The sequence below is a fragment of the Nicotiana sylvestris genome, chromosome 7, assembly GCF_000393655.2.
Source record: "Nicotiana sylvestris chromosome 7, ASM39365v2, whole genome shotgun sequence".
Classification (NCBI taxonomy): domain Eukaryota; kingdom Viridiplantae; phylum Streptophyta; class Magnoliopsida; order Solanales; family Solanaceae; genus Nicotiana; species Nicotiana sylvestris.
Window position 1 is genome coordinate 65,125,035 of NC_091063.1, and position 16,045 is coordinate 65,141,079.

The following is a 16,045-nucleotide window of genomic DNA, read 5'->3' on the forward strand; positions in this document are numbered from 1 at the left end:
ATTTTCTTTGTCTTTTCTTCCTTCTTTTTTCTGTATTATTTTTTTCTGTTTTTCTTTTTTCATTTCATTTTTCAATAACACTTTCACATTCCAAAGAGGGTAATCAAAGAATGGGAGTCGGCTCAAAGGGTTTGCAAAGGTTTGATAGTGTTTGGGTTGCGAGAATGAAAGCCTTCGTCATCCCAACTGGAGAATATTAGTATTATATGTAGGATCCAACATAGTACCTTTTGACTGCATTTGCATTGACAGTTATTTCAGGGACATTTCCTTTGACGTGTCCCAAGTACAACGCATTCTTTTGGCAGTACTCTTGTTGCAATGTATGGACCTTTCCAATTCAGGAACCAATTTTCCTTCAGTTGTTCCAACTCTTTGTTTTATTTCTTTAAACTTATATTCATTGCATTCTGATTCTTGATTCATTATTTCGAAGTCTGACATCGTTTTAGGATCTGGGCATGAAGTCCGCAAGCATGTCATGTTATTGAAATCTGCATTTAACAGAACTAAAAAGAGAATAAGAAAAATGACAAGATTAAGAAAAGAGACATTCCTGGACAATGAAATATTAATTTCATTTGATTTTTTACTTTTGATTTTTTTTCTTTTTTTTCAATTTTTTAAGATAGAAGGGTTTACATCAAAAAGTAAGGCAATAAGGTAAAACATCCGGATCACACGCTGAGATAATCCGGACGCAAAAAGGATAGCAAGACTGGCTACTAAGACTCCCGTCTGATGGGGAACTTTCATGCTTGGCGACCATTTTTTGGCTTTTCTTCTGTCTCGGCAATGGCTGCAACGACCTTCAGTGCCGAATCAAATTCCTCAACTTCATAAATAATTCCGACTATTGGCCCGATATTGTGGTAGGCAAAAAATTGTTCATCACATCAGAAGCTTCTTCATCCCGAAAAATGATTCTTTCAACTTCAATCAAATCTTCAACTGCCCTTTTGAGGGTCCAACAGTCCTCTGTACTCTGTCCCACTGCTCCAGAGTGGTATTCACATATAGCATCAGCTCAGTGTGAACGGACTCAGGGTTCGGCCGGTTCGGGGCCACTGGCTACAATAGATCTAGCTTGATTAGCTTCTGAAACAAGCTTGAATACGATTGACCAATAAGGGTGAACTAATTCTTCCTGAAAGTCTCTCTTGGGCGAGGATTGTACTGGGAAACATTTGGTTGGCGATTATATGGAGCTTGGTAAGGATAGGCATTTGTAGGAGGTGGAGCTCGATTCTGTGTATAATGTTGCGGTACGGTGTAAGGTTGCGCGTTCATCACCGCATAAGGAGGTGGTGCCACAACATAAGCACCATCTTGAAAGGGACAATAGTGTGGAGAGAATATAGGAGGCACATATGATTGGCTGAGTGACATGCGGGCCTCCCTCGAGCGTGAAGCCATCATGGCTCCGTCTTTACTCCCATTGTTGTTCATCAAACCCTCCGAACCATTATGAGCAGCCCGTGATATGGCTTTAAAAGCAGCATGACTCAATCGACCTGTTTTTAAACCATTTTCAACCATTTCACCAATTTTGATAGCCTCAGCAAACGGCTTACCCATAGCGGACATCATGTTCTGGAAGTAGTCTGCCTCTTGGGCCTGTAGAAAGACTGTTACCATTTCAATTTCATCCATTGGAGGCTTTACACTGGCAGCTTGCGCACGCCATTTGACAACATATTCACGGAATCTTTCCGTGATTTTCTTTTCAAATTGGACAAAGAGTTTCTTTCGGGAGCGATGTCCACATTATACTGGAACTGGCGAACAAAATCTCGGCCATATCGTCCTACATGTGCCAATGGGTAATTTCTTGATCTGTATACCAATTAGAAGCAATTCCGTTAAGGCTTCCCCCAAAATAGGCCATTAGCAGCTCCTCTTTTCCACCAACACCCCTCAACTGGTTACAGTATTGTTTCAGATGAGCGACCGGATCTCCGTGCCCATTGTACTTTTCAAATTTTGGCATCTTGAATCCAACTGGCAAGTGGACATGGGAAACATATAGAGGTCAGAGTATGAGACACTCTTTTGGTCACTCAGACCTTGCATGTTTTTCAGGCTATGTTCTAGGCTTTTGATCTTCCGATCCATTTCCTCTTGCTCGAGATTTTTAACAACCTTTTCTCACTCTCCCGAGAGATCATATTACGGAGGTTGAGTGAAAGAGTATGGGGTCACATAAGTTATTTCTGATTGAATCTGTGGACCCTGAAAGGTGAACATTGGAGGCTCAACATACGACCGTGGTAAAGTTGGTTATGTTCTGGTGCAGACTGGTGCGGTAGAGAACAATATTGGAGGTGCCCAAGAAACTGGGGCCTGTGGGCGAACCACAGAAGGCATGCCAAGATCATTGAACGGGATTGTAGGGTGCCCGCATGGGAGGAGCGGGTTGGGAACAGGGGCGTTGGTAACCTCACTTGACTTGGGGATCAACTCAGGGAACCTAGGGATTGCACTTGGTGGTTCCCTACCATTAGACCAGGCGTCCCACATTTCTAATATGCGGAAACACAACATCTTATTCTCTTCACAGCTGTTGATTCTAGCTGCAGAATAGCCAATGTCGGACTATCCTCAGGACCGATGATTGGTAGATTGCTTGCGGAGGCCATCTGTGCCTTTAGATCTTGTGAGGGAGGGGAGGCTACACTACCAACAAAACCAACCACCAAAATCTGGCTAGTTTGCACACCCAACAACCTTGTTAGTTTTGAGACGCTTAACAGATAGGAAATCGCACGTTTGGATGCAATGCACCTAAATAGTTAAGCGTTTCTGCCATGTGTTTGAACGGTTGCATGTTTCATACCGGCCTTAACTAACTCTCTTTTCACTCAATATCTCTTTTATTTCTGCTTCTTTTTAATCACTCTTGATTTTATTTTATTTTCATCATTTTTTTGCCGCTCTTTTATTTTGGCACTCTCTTTTTCTCCCTTTTTCACTTTTTAATTTATGTCGCTCCACTTTTTCTTTCTTTTTTACTCAATTTTTCTTTCTCTCTTTGTTTAGTTTATTTTGTCACTCAGTTTATTTTATAGCTATGATCGAATCCGATGGAGATTTCCTACGTATCATGACGCCGCATGAATGAAATCTTGCGTAGTTCGGGAAGATCAAGAATAGAGTAAATAAACAAACTCTTTTTTTTGGAATTTTTGAAAGAAATTCTTTAAAAGAAGAAAGGAAATATTTCTTTTCGAAAGAGAGACTTTTAAGAAAATGTTTTCAATTTCTGAGTTTTTTTAAGTATTTACAAAAAGTACTTCTAAAGAAAAGCAAAATATTTTTGGACTTCAATTTTCAATTTTTGTTTTTTGACATTTACGAAAGAAATACTTTTAAAGAAGGAAAAAAAATACTTCAAAACAAAGAAAACCCGTCTGAAATACTCCAGAAAGAAGGAAACTACTTTTTTTTTAGTTTTTTAAAAACTCCCCCCCCCCTTTTTGAATTTTCTAAGGAAAGATTTCTAAAAGAAAATATTTTTGGATTTTTGAAAATTGGGGTCTTAGAGAAAGACTTTTCTAAAGAAGTAAGTAAAGGAAAGTATTTTTTTGGATTTTCTGAAAATTGTGGGCCGGAATCGATGAGGTTTGCCTACGTATCTCACATCCGGTGTGAATCAAACCCGCGTAGTTAGGTCAGTTTTGACGGAACAGGGAAACATGACACTTGAAAATTTTGGCTCATTTTGAAATGACCTTTCTTTTTTCAGAATTTCGGCAGAGTTTCAGAATTTTCTAAATACCTACCTCTCACTTTTTTTTTGAGTTTATTTTTTCTTTTTTTTCTTTTATTTTCTTTCCCTATTCTAGAAGTCAGTCAACATGCAAGCCGAAACAAACAGATGCGCAAGTAGCACGTAAGATGCATCAGGATGGTCTTTTTAATTTGGGTACACCTGTCCTAGACAGACCCAACCCCTGTGTTGAGTCCCCAAAGTCAGATGCATGTGATGCAAACAAGCATTCCTACTAGGAATCTGGCATTAGGCTATGTTATTCTTGGTTTAAAATCTGGATGTATTTGTTCGAGACCTGGCTTACCCGAGCGGACAGCTCGAGCCGAGGGGGGTAGCGTACACCGGCTTTGCAACTTGTCCGAACCTCGTTCTAAAATTGGGATATGACTCTAAAAGACAACAAGTCACACGAAGTGCACACTTCCCAGATGATTTAGAAGACTCGGAGAGAAGAAGGATTCGTAACAATTTATATACAGTCCAAACAATATCAAAGCAATAAAAAACGGCATTTAACACATTAGGCTCAAACATATAAAAATCAGATAATAAATAAAGCCAAGTATAACAGTTATTCTAAGCTCGAATTCTTGAATCCTGAACCCGAGATTCTGGGTTATATTTTCCCCAGTAGAGTCGTCAGAGCTGTCACACCTCCTTTTTTACCACCCGAGGGGTGATATAAGGGAGTTTTTCCAATTTAAGTGACATTATTCGAAATGGGATTATATATTTATTTTATCAGAGTAACCACTTAGAATAGTTTATTTGGTGTCCCAAGTCACCGGCTTATTTTAAAATCCTAAATCGAGAAAATTTTGACTTTACTTTATAAGTATACGAACCAGAAATTCTAGATAAGGAATTATGTTAACCCAGGAGAAGGTGTTAGGCATTCCCGGGTTCCGTGGTTCTAGCACGATTGTTTAAACTGTTAAAATTGGCCTATTATCCGTTTTATTACATGTTTTAAACTATTGTGCATTTTTAGCTTTATAACCGCCTTTTAATTATTTTACCTGCTTTTAGGATGTATGGAATTATTTCTTGAACAAGTGATGATTGTCGTACACTTGTTTGTTTTGGAACACGTCGCGAACCACGCTACATGAAATGCACCCGCAATTCACGACATGTGTATTTTATTAAAGTTCAAAGTTGTTATGGTCGGGTCACATGAAATGCACACCCGAATTTTAGTAATTAAAAATCACAACTACGTCACGGGAACCGTACCCGTAGCTATGATGAATTATTTAAATAACGCGTCCAAAGCAACTACGAAGATTCAATTTTCAATAGCAACATTTGTGAGGGCCATGGGTGATTTAATTTATTTATGGCATACCTCAAACCTTTCTATAAGTGTTAGTTCTTGAATCTAATCTTATGAGGGCCATTGATTATAAATTTTGTTTGGCATGGTACGTCTCAATTTATTTCAAAGGGCTTTATTATTAGAAGTTGTTATAATCGGGTTACATGAAATGCACACCCGAAGTTAGGAATTAGGTATCATGACTATATCACGGGAACCGTACCCATAACCGTGATGATTTAATTACACGCCTAAAGCAAACTACGATGTTTGAATCATTCAATTCCTATGTTTGAGATTAATGGTTAAGGTTGAAGAAGTATGGATTTCGTTGGTAGGATTATAGTGGTCCAGACTTTAACTTGCATGATTATTTAAAGACTTAGGACATTCACTAGCCAACAATGGGGCATGATTAAGTTAAAGCTTTCAGGTTGAAGGAATTCCAAACATGTTCAAATTAAATAAGTAGGGATAATCTAGTCATGTGATGCCTCCCAAACAAATTAGTCTAGTTATGTGGTAAAAATAATAAAACAACTGGGTTATGTCAATATTCTAAAGTGAGGCTCTATTAGGCCTTACTCACAGAGCTGGGCCGAATTAAATCCAACAAGCTCAAAGTTCTTAGCAAACTCAAAAGTATAGTGATATTACATACAGAAGCTTTGAATAATTTCCATTACCAATACATGATTCATTCATCCTACTACTAAAATGAAATTCACAACAAAAACAATCCCATTTTTTTAAACTATTTGTCTGGCAAAGAGAAACAAACATGGCATATGAATGTCAAATTAATAGCTGGCTGTTAAAGAAATCGACAAAATCAATCTCCGAAAATGGCTAAAAAGACATCAAGATCCCAGTGAATTCCGATTTCATGAAGAGATGCTTGACTTGCCAACTGAAGAATTTTGTTTATGACATCCCAACACCATTGAACTACTCTTCTCTAATGACTCAAGTCTAAAATCTACACTATTAGCCCAACCAATAATGAAAAAGTTGGTTATTTATAATACTATTCGCAAGTAAATAAAGCACAAAATAGTACTATGAGCAACAACTTCTCCAGAATTATAATTTCAACAAGCAAACCATGAACCAAGAAATGTAAACAGAAGAAAAATGCCGCTTCAGCTCATACAAACAATCTTTCAATTAAAGGGAATTACAAAAAAAATCTCGACATACCTGTGAGCAAAACAGAGAACAAAATTCTAAAGAACCAAATGAAGGATGAAATCTTTCAAAGATGAAACTCAGCAGAAATTTCAGCAATCAACAACAAAGGTTCGGCAATCAATTCTTTGGAGCCTAGATTTTCGGAAATCAAACTTGAACACTCAGAAATTGTATAGATGATGCAGCATAAGAACACATACAAAAAAATAGAGCTAGACTTAATTCTTCCTTGTTCCCCTCTTTTTTTACTTTACCCTTTTTTTGGTTTTTGAATTTCTTGAAAACTTCTGATTTCAATGTGAGAGGAGATGAGAGAAGAAGAATGGATGGAAGCTTGATTTAGAGAAGAATTTCTCTCTCCTCTGTTCTCAATCCAAATGACCGAATGGAGGGGGGTCTGATTTCATTATTCTCCATTCTTGAAGGAGATAGTCTGCTTTTTAGTGTGAGGACGAAAAATGGAGCAGGAAATTTTTGATGCGCCATTTTTGTCTAGGGGTCTCTAATTGTATGGAAAAATCTGATGCCCCATTTTGTGTCTAGGTTTTAGGGATTTAAGGGAAGGAAAATGGGTATTGGGCTTTGCGCTTGAAGGGATTTGGGTGGATTTTGAGGGAATTGGGCCATAAAAATGATTTTAGCGCAGATTTAAAACAAGACCAAATCCAAACCTTTCTTTCTTTTCTTTTTTTTTGATTTTTGCAATGTTAATCATTTTAAACTCTAATTTAGTTTAATCTAATTTGTATGGTAAAATTATTTATCTATTTTACCTAATTAATTAACTAACCTAAGAATGCATTTTTTTTAGTTATTTAAAAGATGCATATAATATAATTAATTCCTAAATGCAAATAAACCTAAGATAACATGAAATTAAACGTGACAATTTTTATGATTTTCCTATGATTTAAAAATATTAAAAATGCATGAAATACAACTAAATAAAGAAAAACTTCTAAAAATCAATTAAAATTATTTTTGGCTTATTTTAGGATTTATTTTCATGTAGGGCAAAAATCACATGCTCACATATGCTGTCCGTTACACTAGCTTGGCTAGACATGCACCAGCTTTGGTTTCTACTGTTCGCGAGAGGGTTCACCGGTTTATTGAGGGGCTTATTCCCAGCATCAGGTCTAGCATGGCTCGTAAGTTGGATGATATTTCTTATCAGCAGGTGGTAAGCATTGCTAGGAGAGTGGAGGGTATGCATGCTAGGGATAGAGAGGAGAGGGAGGCCAAGAGGTCTCGAGAGTCGCGCCATTATTCTGGTACCCGTGCTCCAGCTGCAGTTTGTCATAGTAGGGGCTATATGAGTCGTCCCGTTCATTCATCTCTTCCAGCAGCCAGTGGTATTCCATCTCCTCCTAGGCCTCAGGAGCCTTATTATGCACCTCCAGTATCTAGTGCGCCTCCTGCGCGGGGTGCTTTTAGTGGTCAGTCTAGCAGACCTGGCCCGAGCCAGTCACAACTGCCACATCCTCCTAGAGCTTGTTTTGAGTGTGGTGACACACGCCATATGGTGAGGGATTTCCCCAGACTTAGGAGGGGTGCACCTCCACAGACGTTTCAGCCACAGCGTGCCCCGCAGAGTTCCCAGGCTATGGTTACAGCTCCAGTTGCTACCCCACCTGCTCAGCCAGGTAGAGGTGGAGGTTGGGGAGGTAGAGGTCGCCCTAGAGGGGGAGGCCAGGCCAGATATTATGCCCTTCTTGCCCGTACCGAGGCTGTCGCCTCCGATTCTGTCATCACAAGTATTGTCCTAGTTTGCCATAGAGATGCATTGGTTCTATTCGATCCAGGTCCACTGTTCTTATGTGTTTTCTTATTTTGCCCCGCATTTGGGCATATCTCGGGATTCTTTGAGTTCCCCTATTTATGTTTCTACTTATGTGGGAGACTCTCTTGTTGTGAACCGCATTTATTGGTTGTGTTTGATTGCTCTTAGTGGTTTTGAGACCAGAGCTGATTTTATTATTGCTCAGCATGATAGATTTTAGGGGTGTTCAAAACCGAACCGAAACTGAAGCTTAATGGCTTATTGATATCGGATTAACGGTTTAACGGACGGGGAAGGTATTGAATTTTTTTATTAACGGCTTATCGGTTTGAGGGTGGATTATTTAATTTTCTTAACGGATAATTTGTTGACCCGTTAAGAAAATATATATAGATATATATATTTATATATATATATATATATATATATAATTTATGTTTATCCATATATATTAAATAATCAAAAACCTTTCTTCCACTTCAAGTACTCTATATCACTTTATTTGATTTTTAACACAAATTTTGCCAACGTGATTGGATACTAGGAAGTTGTAAAATGTTACTGTTGTCCGCTCTTGAGTGTTTACTGTTTCCTTTTTTTTATTATGGCTTCTTAGTTTTCATCGAAGAAGAAATGCAGAAGGTGGCGCTAACAATGTAGAAGAAATGCAGAAGGTGGCGCTAACAATGCAGAAGAAATGCAGAAGGTGGCGCTAACAATGCAGAAGAAATGCAGAAGAACAACAAACAATTAATGTACGCAATATAGATTGAATTAGGCTGATAAACTGCCCGATAAGAGCTAAACCGATACCAATCCGCCTGATATCTTATCGGGTGGCTAGCGGATTAATATATTTAAAAGCCGATAACCGATAAGCCAAACCGTTAAGTGTACATAACTGCCCAATTCTCCCGATAAGCAGCCCTAGTAGACTTTGATGTTATCTTGGGCATGGATTAGTTGTCGCCTCATTATGCTATTCTTGATTGTCATGCCAAAACTGTGACACTGGCAATGTCAGGTGTACCGTGAGTAGAGTGGAGAGGTACCTTAGATCATACTTCCAGTAGAGTTATTTTATTCCTTAAGGCTCAGTGTATGTTTGAGAAGGGGTGTGACGCGTATCTAGCTTATGTGAGAGATGTCAGTATTGATACCCCTATAGTTGATTCAGTCCTACTAGTACGAGATTTCTCTAATGTGTTTCCAGCTGATCTTCCAAGCATTTCGCCCGATAGAGATATTGATTTTGGCATTGATTTGTTGTCGGGCACTCAGCTCATTTGTATTCCTCCATATCGTATGGCCCCTCCTAAGTTGAAGTAGTTTAAGGATCAGCTACAGGAATTTCTTGATAAGGGTTTTATTGTGAGTCCCCGTGAAGAATTTCCACCCTAAACCCAAAAGTCAAGAAATAATATTTTCCAGAAAAGGCGATTCTGCGGTCGAGAATGCGGTCGCATATCAGGTATGCGGACTGCATAATCGCCGCAAAGTAAGTCAGTGTGTTGGTCAAATTTGAGGTCAACTATGCGGTCAAGTATGCGATCGCATAACCGATATGCAGACCGCATAGTCGTCGCATATATCCCTTGGGATTTTGTGAGGGGAAGTTCTGCGGTGCATTATGCGACCGCAGAACGGGTATGCGGACCACATTTCTGCCGCATACCCAGGCAGTGTGTTCAGGTCTTGGGGAGCATTTTTGCGGTCTATTATACGGACCGCATGTCAGCTTTGTGATCGCAGATCCGACTCGGGGCTCCAATTTTCTAAATTTTAAACCCGACCCCCTATCGTTATATACGGTGTAATAGCTCATTTGAGCTTATTTTTGTGATGCTTTTAGAGAGAGAGAGAGAGAGAGAGGGTCTTAGAGAGGGGAAGTGACTTTCATCAATATTGATCCAAAAATCCTTGTTGAATCATTGAAGATAATCAAGTGAGGGACCTAAACCTTCATCCCAAGAGGTAAGGCTTCATCACCTCAGCTCTCATTTTTACACATAACTACAAAGGATCATTAGTGAGGTAATTCATGGGGATAAGAGGGTTTGCATTGCATGCATGTGTTCTTGAAGAGTATGAGGAATTATATAAGAGGAGGCATGAGTAATGGGCTAGTGTAATCTTGCATAAAAAGAACCCTAAGGCCTTAATGAACACTAATTGCTCGGTAAAATGCTCAAGAGAGCTTAGATTATGATCTTTTCTTGATTATGAGTTAAATTGTGCTATATTGCTTAAATAGATTGAGATGCGAACATTCCGGAACATTATAGGATTAAGGAAAGCTCGGTTGAGGTATGTATGGCTAAAACCCCATCTTTTAGAAATTGAGCTTCATTGGTGATTGTGTGGGCATGGCAAGATTAAAGTTGAATTGTTGCATTGCTTGTTGTTTTACATGAGTTGGTGTTGTAACCTTATGTGTGTGAAAAATATGTCCCAACATAATCAACGTGCTATCTTGACAGCTTGAAAGGGGCAAAGGTATGAATTATGTATTGGAAATGTTTAGACCTTAACTTGAGATTGCAGCTGAATATATTGTGCTATCTACATGAAATCTTATCTACGTTTGTAATTTAAATTGCTCTTGTGTGCACCTACTGTCCTAACTGGCAAAGCTAATATTGAAAATTGGGAACGATGTAAAATGCGGCCTAGCGCCAAGAATGATTTGATAAGTCGTAGCCCCCGAGTGCCTATGAAATGATATATGTGAAATGAATTGATTTATGAGAAGGGAACAATGCCTTGATAAGGCGGCCTAGACGATCGGTCGAGATCGGACTCCGCTCAAGATAGCGGTGGTATTAGAAAGGTATTGTGAATGAATTCTGGAAAAGAAGGAAAATGAGATTGTGATTGAAGTATATGTCTCAAATGAGGCAACCTAGCCGATCGGGTTGAGATCGGACTCCGCTCAAGATAGCGGTGGTATTGTGAACAAATAATGAATAGTGTGAAATGCCCCAAACTAAAAACTCTAGGAAAATGATTTGAAAGTTGTATGATTCTTTTATTTGATAATGTGGTGATCGTTTAAAGTTTTGAGTTATACTTGTGATTTCTTATTCTTGTATGAATGTTCTTTCTAAGTAGATGGTGTTTAGTGTCGTGCCCCCTTTTTCTAAGAAAGCAAAATCGGATTCATGACATTTGGGAGGACAACTCGTTCCCTCTTGGGAATTGGGTTTTTTTAAGAGTCGCCACCTAATGATTAAAGTGCATTAGAACACTAAAGAAGAGTTCGAGTTGGAAAATCAGAGTTCGGATAAGGGCTAGAAATTATATCGAGGGGAAGGTGTTAGGCACCCCCCAAGATCCACTAGTGTGGTTCCCGGCCATGATACAATTGTGACTTTGAATAACAAGTAGGCAAATAGAAGTCTCAAGTAGAAGGGGGTTTTCACATAATATTGCAAGCAAGTTGAGAGTTTGACGAAAGTAAAGAAAGCAGAAATTTTAAAGAAATAGTTTGAGAATAAAATAAACAAATAAAGGAAAGGGGGTCCTAGGTTTACAAATAATATGGATCATATTAATGCAATATCCGATAATCACTCCTCAGAAGAGGGGTTACACGTGGTATTAGCATACCGGTCATCATATCCATATCTACCCTTTCCCACCCCGTTAAGGTATTAAGCGTGGAATAGTGTCGTTACTTATTGCATGCTAGTACACGCCCCAATCCTATCAGTCCTGGAGGCATTTGGGACTATTAGTCCTAAAGGGAAGGGAGATTTGGCTTTTCAGAGTTTTAAAAGGATAAAATTCTAGGGCGACGATCAAAACATATAAGGCAGGTATGGGAGAACACATAACAGTTTAAAGGGCTGAAACGGGCCTCCTCATTTAAAGAAACAAGTTGTTTAGCATGACTTACAAATACTGGTTATGGTCTGAATTAAATTTAAAGCATTAGGGAAGGCTGATTTATCACATATTTCTCAGATGAGAAGTCCGAATTAGGCCTCCACTGGTTGTAATTATCAAAGACTGATGCAGTTAATTAATTACCTAATGGCTTGCCTAGGTGAAACCTATAGTCATGATATCTAACGATGCTTACTCTGATTTTAAAGAAGGCTTACTGATTATATATAAAAAATAAGATGTGCAGATATTAAACGACATTACTACTGATTTTAGACTTGCAAACGATTCAGATTTGGTTAATTACTCCTATAGGCATGCTTTCTAAGCGTCGTTGGTTTAAAACAATTATGAAAGTGCAGGAGTCCTATAGACATGGTATCTATGATGCATTTTGTTATTTTTAACCTATAAATGTTTGCCTAATGATGGAGGTATATGCGTAAGTGCAAAAAACCTATGATCATGATTTCTATATGCAGAAGTGCAGAAAAAACCTACAGACAGAATTTCTATATGATATGCGGAAGTGCAGAAACTTATAGGCGGGATTTCTATATGATATGCAGAAGTGCAGAAACTTATAGGCAGGATTTTCATATGATATGCAGAAGTGCAGACACTTATAGGCAGGATTTCTAATGCAAAAGTGCAGAAACTATAGGCAGGATTTCTATATGATATGCAGAAGTGCAGAAGTTGTAAATAGTAACACCTATGAGCATGTTGTCTACCCTTTGCATACATAAATGACCCTACCCTTTTTCACTTAGAACCCCATAAGTTATTATAAAATATTACAGACCAGAATGAATCAAGAAAAGTAAAATTACATCAGAAATTTAAGCTATAACCAATGAGCCTAATTCAGACTCAAGGTCTAACAATATGAGATGAACCAACTTCCAGGATCAGATTTCCAAAGCTTTCTCTCATTTGGGATGTGTCAAAGTTCCCTAAGAGCCTCAAGTGGACTCCGGGAAGTGCTTACACCCCAAATATATTGCAGACTTAAGCAAGTGCAGTGTGGAAGAGCCAACCCTCAAATGTCCAAGTTCAGAGGAAACTCAAGGTCCCAAAGCAAGTCTCATAAGGGGGGGGGGGGTAGAACTTAGAATATAAGAGAGAGTGAAAGTGCATAGAGGGGATTTAGGGGAAGGCCATGACAGGCTGGTGGTCATGCCCAACAATTAGGAGTGCTGGCACACCCCGGACCAGCTTATTAGCCAAAGTTGGGAGTTAGGATCCATTGAGGATCAGGTTCAGACCTAAGCAACAACTTGGATGTTATCAGGCCATGAACCTTAACTCAAACACATATAAGGGAGTGGGGGTATAGGGAATTCATAACAAACAGCAGATGCAAAGATAAAAAATAGTTTACATAGTTAACATTAATCACTGAACATGAATAACATAGTAAACAAGCTTGCAGAAACTGTAAATAAACACATAGGGGAGTGAGGCAGAAAAGTTAAATTAGAACATACCAGTTTCAGGGAAAACAAACAAATAAACGCAGTCTTGAGAAAGCCAAGTTGCAAGCAAACAGTTCCAAAAGATCTCAGAAAGAGTAGAATGTTGTAAGAGTATTGAACTCAAAGTAGTATTGTAAGTATGTAAGTAAGTTGAAAGTATTGAACTAAAGGCTCGAGGTGTTCAACTCGAAGTAGTGGTGTAAAAGTATTGAATTGGAAGTGTCTTAAAAGTGCGGAAGGGTAGTCCCTTTTATAGTGCAGAGAAGTAAGTAAGAAAGGTAAGAAAATAACTTGCAATCAATCACATAGAATTTCCCTTCAGTTAAGGGATTTGATTTCAAACGGGTAGAAGACATTTAAGGAAAGAAATTTTGATTAAAACCTTTTCAAAGTAGCACAAAAGGGGTAAATGCATAGAAGTTTATTTAAGGAAAAGCTCAGTGGTACACGGCTTGGGAAAAATAAGGAAAGGGAATCAATCAAACAACTAGGGAAATCAAAGTTACAGGTTTAATCTCGAATGACCCAAGTCAGGAAAGGTAAAGAAGGTTCAATTAGAGTGAATCAGTAACAATCAGTCAGGACTCATTAAAAGGAATTCGAAATCAATCAATTAGTCGGTAAAGACCTTTTGAAAGACGAGTTCACATATATAAAGCACACAAACACGTGAATCAAGAAGTTATATAGAAGAGAGTTTACTCCAAGAGAGGTTCAGAATCATGAGCAAGAAAGGGTACAAGTCCAGTTTGCAGACTCACAATGAGTCTGAGAGTTCAGGGTCCCAAAGCGGAACCCTAACTTGCACAAATTCAAAATTGCCAAGAAACCCCCAAATCATAGGGTTTCATAGAGATGAGAAAGCAAGTCATTGAAACAGGCTCAGAAGCCTCTTTCAAAGACTTATGAGAAACAAACAAACATGATACAAAGAAAGAAAGCTAATTTGAGGTCATAGAGATCATATTTGAGAAACTGGGAACTTAAACAAGTTCAGAAAAGAAGAGGTGATACAGACTTAAATTAAAACAGAGGAAACTTGTTTAGCAAGAACGCAAACAGAGTCTAATAGAGCAAACAAAAATTTAAAAAAACTAACAGTAAGCACATATAATAGAAGAGTAAGGGAAATATAACAAGGATTAACAGGAGTAACAGGTATAGTAGAAAAAGAAGAGTCGGAGAACAATACACGCGTAGTAAAAGAAGCCATACGAGCATAGCACAGACAAACACACATAAAGAAAGAATCAGAAAGATCTTTTTGAAAACTTTTTCAGAAACGATTTTTGAAAAGAAAATTTGGGGTAAACACTTTAGAAGCCTAGTAGAACACGAACATACCATAGATTTAAGAAAATAAGCAGAGAAGAGCCTTGAACAACTTAGGGTTTCAGAGAAACCCTGAAATGAGAAAGGTTTGGAAGAAAAATCAGATCCTGAGTCGAAGAGGTGAGGAATTAGGCTCCTGAGGCCTGAATGTGCTGGAGCATGGCCGGAGAAGCTATAGAAATGAAGATCTAAGAAGATCTGGAAGAACCATCGAAGTCAGCCTTCAAAACCTCGAACACCCAAGTTATAATGATGGAGATGGATGAGTACAGACCGTCCATGGCCTGAGAATCCATGGATTGCGGTGAAAACATGGTGAAATAAGGTAGGAGGAGGCTAGGGTTTCGAAAAGCTGATGAGAGGATTTGAGAGCGTTTGGGATTCAAAGGCGGCGGGTCAGGTGAGAATGAGGGATATTAGGGTAGGTCGTTTGGTTTAATTATGGAAGGGTGAGTTACGGCCGTTGATCTTGTGTGATCAACGACCCAGATTTAGGAGGGTAGATGGGAATCGGGTAAGGGTCATTTGGATCGGGTTGTGGGTTTGGTCAAATTAAAAATTGGGCAGGTCCAAATGGGTTAAGATTGGGTCAAAAAATGGTTAAAATTGAAAGGTAAAAAGGTTGTATTTGAAATGGAATGAGGCTAGATGTTAAATAGCTAGTTTTCCCTTTTATTTTATAAAAATAGTAAAAATAATTTTAAAAGAAAACTAAAAGTACTAAGCCAATTAATAATATATAAATATTAATTTAAAAATACTGGAAATAATTTTACAATTGTAAAATGCTATTAAACTTAAAATAGGCTAGAATTGCAATTATATGCAATTTAGCTTTACAAATACCAAATAAAATTTGTAAAAATATACAAAAATCACCTTAACTATATTTTGGTATAAATATGAGAATAAGATAAGTTATTCACTAAAATGATAATCTTGGGAATAATTATTGGTTTTTGTACTGCTAAAGTGGACAAATAAATTGATTTTAAAATCTTTTGAAAAAAATTAGAAAAAATACCAAAACACTTTGGAATGCTTATATACGCATATATATGCTATATTGAAAGTATTTTGTATATAAAAATATATAGGGAAAAATTGGGTATCAATAGCTGCCCCTCTTTACCCGGGAAAGATGAAAGAGTTGTCGGGTAAAGATATGATGGCCAATTTTGACCGAATGAAACGATTTTGAAGAGTTTTGACCAAGCTCTGGTTTCTGAGCTGCCTACATATCCCTGGTATTACAAGAATGAGGCCATATGTAGTTCTGGATC